Below are 14,760 nucleotides of genomic sequence, written 5' to 3'. Positions count from 1 at the left end.
TAAGTTGTTAAAGGCAGTTATTCTTTTTTTGTATTAGCCTCCATGGTGGCTCAATGGTTATGGTGCTTGGCTGCTGACACGAAAGACATGAGTTCAATCCGGGCTGCGGCGCTCGAATTTCGATAGAGGCGAAATTCTAGAGTTCCGTGTACTGTGCGATGTCAGTGCACGTTAAAGAACCCCAGATAGTCGAAATTTTCGGAGCCCTTCACTACGGCGTCCGTCATAGCCCAAGTCACTTTGGGATGTTAAACCCCCATAAGCTCTAAAATAAACCCTCTTTTTTATATCATGGTTCCTTAGGGACATTCCTTGTACTATATACTGCCATTGATGGTTATTTATGCCGAATCACTTGCTATTTCACTATTGCTTTCTCAGTTGTTCAGCCAATTCGCACTCTGTAGCAAAGGTAACATTGCTACACTGTTTCTTTAATATTAATGCATATTTACATGTTGCACTGCAACCAGACTCTAATGCATGCCAAAATAGAGGGCTCCGGATTTACTTTGACTATCTAATATTTTTTCACTGTGCACCAACATGTCATTACTACAGTGATTTCAAATTTCTCCTATTAAAATGTGGCCCCATGACCAAAAATTGAGCCAATGGACTATTACTTAGCTACAGAATTTTGTGCCTGCTGAGTTGTGGTGGATACTGCACTATATTTATAATATACGCAAAAAAGATTGAAAGGTGCACTCTTTTATACTGAGGTGAAAGTAAGCATGTTATATATATGAACAAAGGCACTTGAATAGCCATTAAAAATTATGGGGGCACCTAAGCAATTCTTGTGTAAATTTGAGAGCAAATGTGACTGGCTAACTGGATTAGTGGACACCTCAGTCGGGCTGTGAGTAGGGGGTGGCATCCACCTACATATTGAGAAAGTTATGTGCCTTTCCTTTTTTTCAAAACAAGTGGAAGGTTTAGACTCCATTTATGATTGAGGAAAGGAAAGGCGCATAACTGGCTCCCAGGGTCAGTGGACACCTCAATCGTGCTTTCAGGTATGTGGTGGTGGGGATGATGGTGGCCTATTGCTCCAGGAGGGGTGATGACATCATTTGCGCGCTGTGTTTCGGACTGGGGTTTCTGATGATGGCGGCGTTTTCGCGCAATGAGCGGAGTAATGCTCTCGCAATAAATAGGTATGCTCTTTGCAAAATAGAGAGTGTGTAGTAGTTCAGAGAACTTGGACTAACTCCTTTCATTACCTCAGGGACAGCATATGCCTACTGTGCTTTTCACAGTTACTTTCGGAAAGCATAACCAATATGTAACAGCTAAAATGAATAATTTATTTTGATTTTGAAGTCCACATTTCTCAGCTGGCTTTTAACTGCTGACCTGTTAAAATTGCCATCGTTGTGACACTATTCAACTGAGGTAATTACAGCATAGCACGTCAGTGTCATGTAGGTTCCATGTTGGATACCTACCATGATGTAGGCGTGGTGGCTCACTGGCTCTGCTGTTTGGCTGCTGATCCCAAACTCACAGGATTGAATCCTGGCCATGCATTTTAATGGAGGCAAAATGCAAAAACGCCCGTGTACTGTGCGATGTTGGTGCACATTAAAGAACCCCAGGTGCTCTAAATTTATCTGGAGCCCTTTACTACGGCGTCCCAAATAGCCGATGTGTTGCTTCAGGGTAAACCTTGCATACCAATACCAACCCATACTGATACCTATGAATAGTGTGTATTTTGCTTCTGGCTCTTCAGAATCAAGACTGAAATTTTAGTGTCAGAATTCGGCTACAGTAAATATTTGGAACATGATGGTGCATATGATGCTCTCTCCCTGCAAACCATAAACATACCTGCAACAGACTGATTCAGTCTACATGTCTATTTCTCAAGGTATAGCACCTTTTTTTAGAAAAATTTTATTTCAGCAGAACGGGAGTACATGATACTAGACAACTTTAAATTTTTTGTTGGTAGATCTGCTGGGGACCTGATAGGTATCCACCTCATCAACTTGAGAGAAAAATTGATGGTCTACCTGGGGGTCTTAGTTGTTGATGTCCTGGGAATGTTTATAGAAATGTACATTATTTAACGGATGTATAGCTCACCATAGAGGTGAGGAATGAATAAATCTAAAAAATCTGATTTGACCTTGACGACCTATTGCTTGCCTTTTTAATAAGCTTGTTTTTCAGTTGCAAGTAGCCATTGAAACAAATCTGAATAATCTTAATTTGATTTTAGATTCTATTATGATATTTTCAATTGGGTTTAGTTGATTTAAAAAGAAAATTGGTTGATGAAACCCACTCCCGAATGTGATAGGGCCTGTTTTTGCACCATCATTGATCCAAAATACATCGCATTGATGTATAGCATTCTCATTTGATAGATGGTAGAATGGATTAGCAATGCACGCACAAGGTCCATGAGCTACTTTTGAGCTCTTTAGTGTTTTGGCACTGCTGTGGCCTTCAACTGATAAACCACGATGGATGGACCTATCCAACTGCATATAGCACAAAGAACTAATAAATAAGCACGACATTCATGTGTGCAATTTTTTACTCGACAGTTGTTCACTATTCTACATAACAACATCCTTCTTAAGCAGTGTGCCTATGCAGCATTTTACCTATGTATGCTTATGTAGCTTTTTTCACCATTTCCTCAAGAATATGACAGGCAAGTTGCATTTCATTTATGTGAAGCACATAATTATGATGTGAATTGGTTGGTTACTCTCTCAGAAAAAAATTTAATTAAATGGTGCACTATTTGTGCACTTGTAAGCATTAATGGAAGTAAAAAAAAAATGTTTCTTCATGAAGTACCAACTTTCAGCTCTTCTTTTTAGTTTATAATCCTGTATTCCTACAGTTTCTTCTGCAGCTTAGGGGCTATCGAAAAGATGCATATCATCTCTCCAGTGGTTCATGTCAAATTTTAACCCACTTTTGCATCCGCATTTCACAACACTTTTGCATTTGCACTTTGTGGCAACACTGTTGCATCTGCGCTGCAGAGCTCACCCTTATAACTGTCCCAAGTCTCAGCTCACCCCGAACAGATTTCGATTTCACATAGAAGCAGAAAGATGAGGGGCTCATTAAGTGCACCTGTGAAAGCATCTAGAGAACATACATTTTTCAGTGCACAAAGCTGAAGACACTGTATGGAAATAAGCGGATATCATATGCTCATTGCAGAGGGTTGTTTTTATTCAAATGTTGATTTAAACCGCTCTTAGCACTTCTTATTCTTGACATGATTGTATCAAACAGTATGCAGGCTAATGACACCCTCCTCCTGGGCTCTTGCATTTTAAAATGGCCACTGTGATATTGAGTGACTATTTTCTCAGTGTGTGAAACAGGCAGGTCTTGCACCCATGTGGAAATACTGCTTTGGAGATTGTTATTGAATGCAAAGAATTAATCGTAATACTTGAGGAAAAAAATCTGGTTTGGTAAGTAGTTTTTCAAGGTAACCTGCCATTTCGATGCTGTCTGGGAATACTGACCAATAACAAGGCCATTTTTTATCCCACACAAAAACAAGCGCTAATGGTGAATTGTCTTTTGCTGCAAAAAAGCCCCAAAAGAGCCCAAATTATGGAAATTTTGACTGAATAACCTGATTTGTATCCAGATTTGAAGTTTAAAAAACATCGCCTGATTTTTACCCCCTGAATTCCGGAAAAATTAAACCCAAAAATGAAGGGCTTTGTGTATATATGACTATGCTTAGTGTACATCAATACATGGCCACATAGGTTGGAGGGTAGGTTATTCCTGTCATCCAGGTGATCCTGGAAGAATAGGAGGATGACGAGGAAGTACTAGCAGATGGAGAAGATAGCCTCTATAGTATACAGGAGCTTCTTTAGAGAATTTCTTGAAGTGAATTTGCTCAGCAGTGGCACCAATCTTTTTGTGTGTGTTTATTTGCAAATATTTTTGTTCTCTGTTTTGGGCGTGATTTACTGACAACTATCGCCATGCAGGTGAACATTATTCTGCCGGTGGTGTTCTTCCTCATCTCGCTGTTCCTCGTGGTGCTGCCTTTCTTCAGCCAGCCCCTAGAAACATCCATTGGTGCAGGCATAATGCTTTCTGGAATTCCAGTTTACTTTTTCACCATCTACTGGAAGGATAAACCTCTTGCATACAGGAAAACAATTTGTGAGTGTCCACCTTCTCTAATTTGGGTACAGGAAAGATGGCGTTGTTCTGGGAAAGAGATACACAGTAGGCCATTAGGCTGTGTAGTAAAACTTCGGCATATTAAATACGTTTTGTTAAAGTGCATGTCACTATGCCAGGCAAACTATTATGCTGAATTGTTGTAACCGCTAGAAGTAACTTCGCAGAGCACAGAGCAGGCAGGAAGCAGGTGGAATTGATTTCAATCCTGAAAAATGTTGATTGTTGTATGGGAAAACTTTAGACATTTGCTGGCATGTTTTTGTTGCAAATGTCTTATTTTTGCAGCCAGGAGCAAGTGCTTGATGATAACATTAACTGGTGCCTGAAAAAGATATCTGAGCCAAACGCACATTTTTTGAATACCCTAGCTATCATATGTTGCCTCCTTTTCCTTTAAAGTAGAATGAATGTGCCGCACTGTGTTCAGTCTTACAAGTTTGCAGAATTATACTGAAAAGGCTGCTGAATTTTTTTTATTGCAAGCAAGTTTGTTCCCAGTCAAATTACTACCAGAACATTTTACAGGTCTTATCTGATACGTGTTAGTGAGCACAGGAACTATGAATAATAAAACGGTGTGACAGAGTGGGATATGCTTTCCTGAGCCCACAAGGTCAGCTATGCACATACACGAATTATGCTGAACTTAGGGCTCTTTTCTTTCTGAAGAAATACATAGAAAAACCTATGTTGATAAATGTGGTGTTGTCATTGCATTGTTAATAACAATGAAGTCTGTGACATGGTGAATAATGTGGTACGAAGACTAATGGAATCAGTCTCTCAAAAAACCATTTGCCCATATCAAGGGAACTTCATATTCTTAAAGGTGAGAGTAGTAGTTGCAGTGTAATTTTTTGCTGACGTAATTTAAAGGACTCAGTGCCACTAGCAAGGTGTATTGTTAGTTTGTTTCTGGTGGGTTCAAGCTTATAGCTGCCCGCAGATAGGGGAGTGCATGCAATATGTAAGCATTGGCTTGGATTTTACTGCAAAACAGAAGTTCAAGTTTAGCACTGGCACAAATAGTAAGTGCCTATATTCTTTCAGGCTTTATGATGACAGAAAATTAATTATCAATAGATTTGTATTCACTAACAACTTTTGTCAAGCTTTACTCATATGTGGCTGCACTATGCTGTGGCAAATAAAAATAGCTGCTGGTTAATAAAAAAACAAAACTGATGGCCCAGATACTTCATGACCCTTAACAAGAACTGAACATGGAGAGATTCACAAGCATCCTTGAGAATCAAGCACTAATACTTTGCATACTGGCAATTCTTGAAGTACATTTGAGTTGCTAAAGGCCTCTAAACTTTTCTGTTTGTGAAGCTTTCAGGTGTACATATTGCATTTATGATTGTATACAAGGTATTTGCATTTGATGATACTGGATAATAGGAGTTGACTGAAGATGCCTGCCTTTGTGTTCACTCTCTTAGAATGTGCTGCAACTGTAAAAATCGTTACTAGCATAACTTATGTGGAAATTATATGCAACAGAAATGATAGTCTGCATTGATGGAGGTCTTTATGCACAAAGGAATCATATTACTGGGAATTGGGGAATTTGTGTTCAAATGTCTGTAACATTAGATAATGAATGCAGGTTAAAAGGTTCTTGCAATGTATTCATATTAAGTCATGTTTCATTGGAGCCTACTTGACATTTGTCATGTTCTTTAGTATTCACTACCTTATTGTGGTCAAGAATGAAGTTTGTATGTGCTTGGCAACGTGCATAGGCACTGTGTCTGTTCAAGAACCTACTTATCCAATTTTATACTAACCTGGGTAATTAGTAATGGTTTCTCTCTTTTTCCTTGGACATATTGCATGTGAGAAATGGGATGTAAACTTCTCCGGCAAAATAGCCAGTAACTATAACAGCTACACCAAATACATGGTTTTAGTGATCTTGAACTTTTATATGGTAGTGCTTACATCTGGATGAAATTCTTAAAATATTGAAAATAGGTTTTATTAATCAGCATCATTTTTGTGATGCAGTATTTCCTTAATGTTTATTTTGCATTAATAAGTAGGTCAGAATGCATATATGTATCTGAATATATTGTATTGTTTTGTTGAAAGCTTTGTACAGAATAAGACATGGAAAAACAATGCTTTTCGAAAACACCAACATAATTTCCCATAATCTCATCCATACAGAGCTTGGCCATGGGAATTTTCACACTTGTAGTATTAATTTTCAGTATACACTCTGCACCTAGTGCACAGTGTGCAGTGCACAATTTTGCGTGAAAAGATTTGTATTCACTAGATTGTTTGCATCAGGTACATAGTCCATAGCTGGCATATAATCTGCATCCGAAGCATATAATCTCTTTGGGATTTTCGTGCTATATTGGGCGAAAATGCTTTATAGTCCCCACTTATAGACAATACTCAATACCCAGAATTTGAACCTTTAAACATGTGTAGTCTACGTGTGGTATACTGGTATTTTCCTTAATATTATTTTTACTTATTCACATAGTCAGCCAGAGTACCAGTGCACTTAATTTCAGTAGTCTGCCTTTGCATGACGCCTGTTTGTTTTTAAAAGAATGAATTCTAGCTGACTTATTTAGCAAATTTGTCAGGTAGCTGCATTTAATATTCTCAAGGAAATTAAAATTGTAAGCCATATGCTTAAAAAAGTAGTGCTGAATTACTTTTGTAGAAAAAATGCATCACCAACTAGCCCTGCAACTTGTTTTGCTTTTTGAGCTTATCTAAAGTCACACATGAGATATTGGTTGCGTGGGTTGAAGCAGAAAATTGTTCATTTTGCACATATAGATGTCAGCCAAACTGCGAAGAGAATGCACTACTGTTTTACACGAGAGGCTTTTTGGCTTGAACGTGACATAAAAAAGGGCAGTGTTTAGTAATTGATGCTGGCATACTTATGGGCTTTTATGCTATTATAGCGATTACAATTTGTGGTTAAAATTTTGCCAAGGATAAAAGTTGCTTTTTTAAAGAAAAAAATCAATGTAGAAGCAATTACTGTTAAAATATAAACACTTGGGGATAGAAACTGCAACTACGGCCTTGAGAAAGGTACATAAACCTGCTGATGTAGGTGCTGGGCCTGGTAGTTATATGCTGACATTAAATGCCGCCGGTACTCTTGCCAAGTTCTTTTTTTTTTCTGTTAGTCTGCAGCCCAAAGAACCAATGATAATTGTTGTACAGCCAGGCTGGAATGAAACATAAACAGTGCATGTGAACAAAAACAATATTTGATGTGTGCTTTTAGCTGCAGTGTACAATTAGCGTGATTCATGTTTCTGGGCAAAGGATCTACTGAAGTACATATTCATAAAGCTGTTGGAAAGTAATATCTCACTGCAAAGTAGAAAAGTATGGCTTAATGAGTGTTTGTGTTTTATTCTGGCTTTACTGCACTCTTTGAAAGGCGCTTGTGATAGTTGCCACAGTAAATACTTTTTCTGGCTGTTACCTAGTCTCACTGTATGCCATGTATAATGTTGCTGAATGGTGATATTTTAAAGAGAAGGTCAGCTACATTTACTTAAACCTAAACATGCCTTGCAAGCAAAATAAAAAAAAAGCAGTGTCACAATCATGGTATATGGCTGAGGAGCTTTGAGGCTAATTCTTTGAAATGAGAATGATGTGGCCAACCATCATTACAAAAGAACTTTATGCTTAAGGTTTGTGTTCTTGGATGTTTTGGAGTGCATATAGAAGGCTTCTCAATAAAAGTATTGCAGTGTTTAAAATGTGATGATGTAGCATTTATTATATCTCTGATTGCAGATGTGGTGACAGAGTATGTGCAGAGAATATTGTATAGTGGACCCCAAGAAGACAAGGTGGGATAAATGAATAACAGCACACATTCTACAGAGCAAGAATTTCCAGGAAAGATGCATTCATCACTTGGAACATGTTCTCATCTTACTTGAAATTACCATCTTTATGAGGCACATGTTATGCTAGTCTTGAAGAGCATAACTCTTTGCATGAACACTTTTTACACATATTTTATATTCTACGATATATTCAATGGTTTGTCAGAATGTGGTTCAGTGTAGAAGAAAAAAAATGCCAGTGGAATAAACTTCAAATAGTGCTTTTTATTTCTTATAATCATTACCTTGACTTGTATTTGGTTATATGCAAAATGTGAGTGATGATGTAAGAGCTTTTTTCTTTTATTTGTTTGTTTTGTCTCTGACTTTGTACGCAGCATTTCGGAGTTCTAGCGCTTCAGTTAATATAGTATACATTTGTTATTGCTTGTTGACAGCATGGAAGGGTGCTGGAAATGTTGCATCTGAGGTGAAGAAGATTTGTAAAGAACATTTTTTGTGTCATAGTCTATTGTACTTAAGTTGGTCTGTTTGAAACAAGCTGAGGTGTCCAAAAGACATTTTTGCAAGTTTCACATTATTGTAATGTGAAAATATTAAGTTCAAGACAGAGCGCTTCTGATGTTAGTGTTTACATACTGGCACTTTGTTGTGTGCTTGTATATATGACTAGATTATTAGATTTCATTTGAAGGAAATGGGGGAAAGATAGGGCCCTATGCTTGTGATTTCACCTTGATTCTATTTAGACCATCTGGTGACATCCGCGAGGTGTTTTTTTCTTAACTATAATAATTCTTTCGCGTTGCTCCCTATGAGGCCATGAATTTTTTCATAGGTGCCAGAGCTGTTGTTATATCTAGGTGCATAATGTAATGGTACTGTTAATAATTTGTGGCCGCAAATGCAATTAGGCTAATATGCAATCCTGTCACACATATTTCACTGTGTTTATATAGTTCATAGGAATAAATTAAGTGGCAACTACGTGTGTACCGGATAGTTTTGCACACATTTCCACATACTTTTCAGCCTTTTTTTTTCTTGGCTTAAGATAAATAGCAGGTACAGTAATATTAATGTCACCAGAAGCAGTTAATTTTTCTGTGCAAATGTTGCAGCAAATTGTCCAGGTAACAGCAGTTACTTAAGCTAGCTCTTCTGAACTGAGTTATGCCATAGTGTGTGTTTTGTTGCTGGGCATTAAAATCAGACATAACGTTGGTTTTAATGTGATCGAAAGGTCGCAATGATTGTTCCCTCGTAACTGTTACCTTGAAATGTATGTGTGGGCTGAGGGGCATTTGTGAAATAGATGCACCTGTTGATGCTTCCAGCCACTGCATGGTGTTCAGTACCGAGAATTTGCACGTTGCCATGGATGGAAACCTAGCGTGTGTGCGTGGGTAGATGTGCTAAATCATCTGTACTGAGCCAAATCTACTCGTGGATGACTTTTTGTGGTTATGCAATGGAAGCGATGAGCATGATGTGATGGCTTTGACATGCTCACACACCAAATGAAGTCCTACAAGCTGGTAGCTCGCACTCATAGCCTCCATTGCATAGCCAAAGAAAATTGTTCACAAGTTTAGCACAGGTATGTGGTATAGTTCTTACTTTCCCGTTCTTTATTTCTGAAATGGAGGAATGGTTTTCATGTTTTGCAGAAGGCTTAAAAGGGCTGTTGTGCGTGTTTTGGCAGTTATAATTTCAGGTTTATTAAATACTTCACCAAACGTTGCATTGTGCAGTGGTTCAAAACTGGGGAAGCTCACTGTTGCAAATTTCAAGTCTAGCAGCCTGTGGCGCCATCTCCTGTGGGTAAATGAAGGACAAGGCATTGGTCTTGACATGCATAAAAAGTTTCAGGGTGCTGCAGGCAGCAAATATCATAGCTGCTAATCTCTGGAGTATGACCACTGGGTATGCACGGATATTGGACTGCAGTTTTTCAATAGGTATTGTTAAGAGCCTCTAGTTCATTGTGAGTGCAGTGGTGCATGTGGACTGATTGCTGTAGCATGGTCAGTCGCGCTTCTTATTGGGAACACTATGTTGTGGCTGTTCCTGTATTATAAGAATCCTTGCATTGAGAGTGTGTTGGCTGTCAACTGCAACATCTGCCCACATATTGAGAACTGAGAGGCCACATTTCAGAACTTTTTATTTAGACATATTTGTGTAAACTTGTGGTGATGTATGTACTTTTAAATATTTGGATAGTGTTTGCCACGAGCAGTTATTGACTTGCAGATGCGAAAAATTTTGTTTTGATGTAGTTGGATTGTCAACGTGTTTGCGTTATGCTGCCATATTTTGACATTGTTATTTTTTTTCTAGTTGTCAGTGATATTTATTATAAATGAAAGGCTGGTGTAAATTTCCATCTATGCTGGAAGTTATGAATGCGTATGTCATCTGTGCTGTCAAATATTCAGATTTAGTGTGCACAAGATACATGAAATCCAAAGGGACCATGCGAATGTGAATTTATTTTGATATTTGCTTCCTGAGCTCTGTTGCCAAAGTGAAATGTGTGGCTTGTGAAAACAAGGTTGTGTTGGTTTTGTATTGCTTTTTATAATTTCAAGTGGTCCTTGCCTTATGGGTAAGACTAACTGTTCATACGAATTGAATTGAGTTTACATTGCTCGAGTGTCCAGCATTCTTTACATGCTCGCTGAAAATGTGTGAGCATGGCTATCACTGGAACCTGGAAAGTATCACAATCAGTAGACAGCTCCAGGCTATGTTGGACTCTTGTTGTTGTTGCCAGGTTTGTCTCAACACAGCAAATGAACGCAAGCTTGACACATTGGAAGCACAAAAACATCCACACAGAAACTCTAGTTTTCTATTGTGTGGTTATAGTGGAGAATAGTACCACTGATGAATGACAAGGCAGGCAAAAGGATGAGTTCCTTTTAAGTCCTATTGTGTACTATGCAGCGAATTGCTTTTATTACACATCCAAAGTGACATCTTACTTCAAATCTGTACTTGTTGAACCAGTAGCATATCAGATAATGCCCCCAGCACGCATGGAAATACTTCAATTTGAAATAATTACTGTCATGGACTGGCATGTACTTCAGGGAGTAAAACATTCTAATGATTTATGACTTATTTCACCAACATGAACTGGACTTGAGGTTCCTGCTTAACTGGAACATGGGATTTTACTCCTGTGCTTTTCTGCCACATTACCTATTGCAGATAAAATGGCACTTGCAGACTGTACCTTGCAGTTTAGTTGACCTGATTAAAGGTAACTGCTTTTAAACTGATGGCAATTAAGGGTGCACAGCATCTTGCATGAGAATGACATTCTATGAATAAAGCAGACTTGAGTGGTACCTGTTTTAGAAATATAAAAAGGGGCTATGTCAGTGTTTCAACAGCCACTTGGCACATTGTTCGATTCAGAGGAAGGTCGAATTTTCCGCTAGTTAGTAACACATTGAGAGGCACAGCTTGCATAGAGGCAAAGGTGAAACACAGGATGCCTGTCCTTCCTTTTTTCTCATCCTGTTCTTCCTTCCTCTCGTTTGCATTTCACCGCTGTGCCTTTCTGCCGGTATCTTCAAAACGATTCTGGTTTGGCACTTCATGTTACTTAATTTGTTTTGACACTTGCTTTCACCTCCACAAATTTTATGGTGCATTAGGGCATTTTTAAAACCTTAACTATTCCCACTTCTGCAGTGCAAATGTTAATGTACAAGAAAACATAATGGAAACGGGGAAGTTTTCCCGATTGCATCGTGACAGCCACAGGCTCAAGCAAGTCGTAGCTGGCTGAAGTGCAATAATTGTTTCATTCCTCAGGCATTGCTTGTTATTTCTGAAAGATAATCTCTTGGTGCTACAAAGAATAATTGACAGCTCTTGATAAAAAAAAGGTAGTCTGCATTTCTTTGGGAGTAAACTCGTGAATTACTAGAAACAGACCATGCCTTTAAAGAAACAGCAGTGAGTAGTTTATTTTCCTAACATTTGATGCTGATTACCTCCACTAAAATTCATTAGGGATTGCATGCGACCGTGTCCTGAATAAATGTATGCTTTTAGCAGCATCCCATTTGGGCATATGAAAACGTGAAATGGGCTGCCCGTCTTGGTTCCTTATGCAAGACGGTGGGGTGGGAGTAGCGGTCAAAGGATGATATAAGTGGCCTGTGCAAATTTGCCTCGTATAGCCACGTATCGCTGGTAGTAACAAATTTATTACGACGAACCTGGGGCAGCCAGATGGCATGGTACGTCACTTTTGGCTCTATGTGGCGAAAACGGTCATCCCCGATTCCCGCTGCTACATTCGGCCCGAAAACAGTAATGTGTTTGGTAACTTTAAAACACGCCACTCAAACATGAGAAATGAACATGCCCAGCGATGCACACTGAAATGTAGCCGCTGCGAACACACATGTTCGCTGGAAACGCACTCTGCCGATATATGGCCGCGTGAGAAGAACTGGCCAATGCGTGGCGCGGCAGCGAATACAAAATAGTTGCGGTGCTTTCCACGTTCCAGTGACTTGCTTTTAGCCGCCACCCACACCTCCATGCACACCTCGCATGACCCTGGTGCTGCTGCAATGGCATCCAGTGGGACAGTACTTCGCGTGTGTTTTGTTGCGCGCTAATGCGTTTCCTTGTTGCTGTAAACAAGACAGACTGTCCAAAGGTATGTAACACTTGCCGAATGGCTTGCCAGTTGGCATGCTGGAGCCTTCATAAGCCTTGACAAGTGCCTGCAGAGTTTTCGCTGTAATATTTCCTGCGCTTCAAGTTTAGCTCCTTGCAGTTTTCAGCAATGCTGGAAGATGTGTGTTCATGCGAATCACACTCCCTACCTACTTGGTTTCTCCTGCCCCTGTCTGTCCCTGTGTTTTAGTACATAATGATGCATGCCTTCTGTTTTGATAATGCTGTCATGCATGAGAGGCTGTTGTTTCTGACACATGGGAGCACTCTATTTTTGATAGCACACTTTGTGTGCTGTTGTTGCTGTTGGAAATTTCTGGGTGAGCAAGTTTTGTGCGTGGCTGCATGACCACTGTCTTGTTGTACTGCCGGGTACCACACGGTAGCATTGTGCTGTGTGCCGTAAAACGTGGTTTAACGAGGGCATATGCATTTCATTTCAGTACTCCGCTTAGTTGTATTCACATTGCTACCAAGGGTGCCTTGTATATAATGAGAGGGGGAGTTTGTGATGAGCAATTTCATTTGCAGACGTGAATCATTCTGGGATGTGGCAAATGAAGGGAATAAACTTCTGCAACAAATATTTTTGGGCACGAATTTTTTGCGACTTTCACTCGGTTGTATAATGACTGCTCTAACGGGTACAGTAAGATGCGTTCACTCGCGACGCTGTGATATCTGGGTTGGTTAGGTTGTCCCCGTTGTATATTTGTGCCTTCATGGCAAAGTTGAGCGTGTCAGTTTTACGCCAGCAGCAGTAAGGGAGCTGGGATGGCCATCGTGATGATGCTGGGCATCGATTGACGGTGACGCTGCGTTTTTCTCGTGCTGGCGTTTCTGCGAGGTGAAGGGTGGCGGAAAGCCGGTGGGAAACGGGTGATGAGGAAGGAGGAGGAGGTGGCGGCGGCGCGTTGGGTCTTTTGTTGTTTCTCTTGTGAGTCGCACACCCTCATCTCGCTGCCATCTCTTTCCCTCGCTTCCTCTTCTGTCTCCCGCTTCACTCTTTCTGTTGAGCTTTTCTTGGGCTTCTCTTTTGGCTCGCCGGTTCTCGCTCACTTCCTCTCTGTGTGCACTTGGTTTTTGTCTTTTGTTTGACGTGTTAGCGCAACCGCTCCGCTCCTCCCTCGACTTCGTCTCTCGTTCTCTCTCGACTTTTTTCCTGCCTCCTGCTTCTCTCTCTCCCTCAATTGTCGTCTGTACCTTTCTTTCCTCCTCCTCATTTCGCTCGCCCCCTTCGCTTGCATTTTTCTTTTCTTTTTTTTCCAGCGAGGTGCGTTTCTGCTCTCGCCGTCTCCCGCGGTAGTAGTAGAAAACTTTATTCACAAGGAAAATAAAAGACACTAGGAGAAATATACAATGGGTGGTGTCTTCATTTCAAGATTCCACTGGCCTTGGCCGCCGCTCTAGCCTGCGCAACGAGTGTGCGCTGCTGATCAAGCTCCGAGCTGAGCAGAGAGGTCTCCCATTGCTCCTTCGTTCTATGTGTTGTGATGTCCGGGGGTTTCGGGCCCTTACATCCATCCCCATGTAATGTGGTATGCATCGGGCCGGTCTTCGCACCACGGGCATTCGCCTCTGTAGCGCTCGGGGAAAATGATGCTGTATTTATAGAGATTGGGGAAAGTATCGGTCTGGAGTTGCCTCCAGTCCCGAGCTTCCTGAGCGTTAAGCTTCTTATGTGGAGGGGGGAAGTGCTGTCGTTGTGTTCTTAGGAAGTGGAGTCGTGTGTTGTAGGTGACGGGAACATCGGGGAGAAAGCTTGAGTCGGGGTTGGAGCGCGCTCGGTTGGTATGTCCTCGAGCTAGTGCGTCCGCGACCTCGTTGCCCTATAATCCCGCGTGACCTGGCACCCACGTTATCTGATGTCTTAGGGAGGAATGGGCGCTCATAGAGTTGGTTACTATGCCCAACAGCTTTTTGGGTATTCTGCCTGCAAGTAGGAGCCGACAGGCTGCTTGGGAGTCGGTCATAACGTGTACACCCTGGTGCGGGCGTCGCC

The 14,760-nt window shown here is 40.6% G+C and overlaps 1 pseudogene across 1 annotated transcript in view; it reads left to right on the top strand.

Moving 5' to 3' along the window:
- Positions 1–13,358, top strand: part of LOC144115518 (Y+L amino acid transporter 2-like) — a 29,568-nt pseudogene extending 16,210 nt beyond the window's left edge. The window contains exons 9-10 of the transcript XR_013311417.1: positions 3,996–4,173; positions 7,993–13,358. The product of XR_013311417.1 is annotated as a Y+L amino acid transporter 2-like (transcript). The remainder of the gene's footprint in view (positions 1–3,995; positions 4,174–7,992) is intronic.
- Positions 13,359–14,760: the final 1,402 nt, after the last annotated feature.

This window comes from Amblyomma americanum, chromosome 1 (assembly GCF_052857255.1).
Source record: "Amblyomma americanum isolate KBUSLIRL-KWMA chromosome 1, ASM5285725v1, whole genome shotgun sequence".
Taxonomy (NCBI): domain Eukaryota; kingdom Metazoa; phylum Arthropoda; class Arachnida; order Ixodida; family Ixodidae; genus Amblyomma; species Amblyomma americanum.
This window is presented reverse-complemented; position numbering and strand designations above follow the sequence as displayed.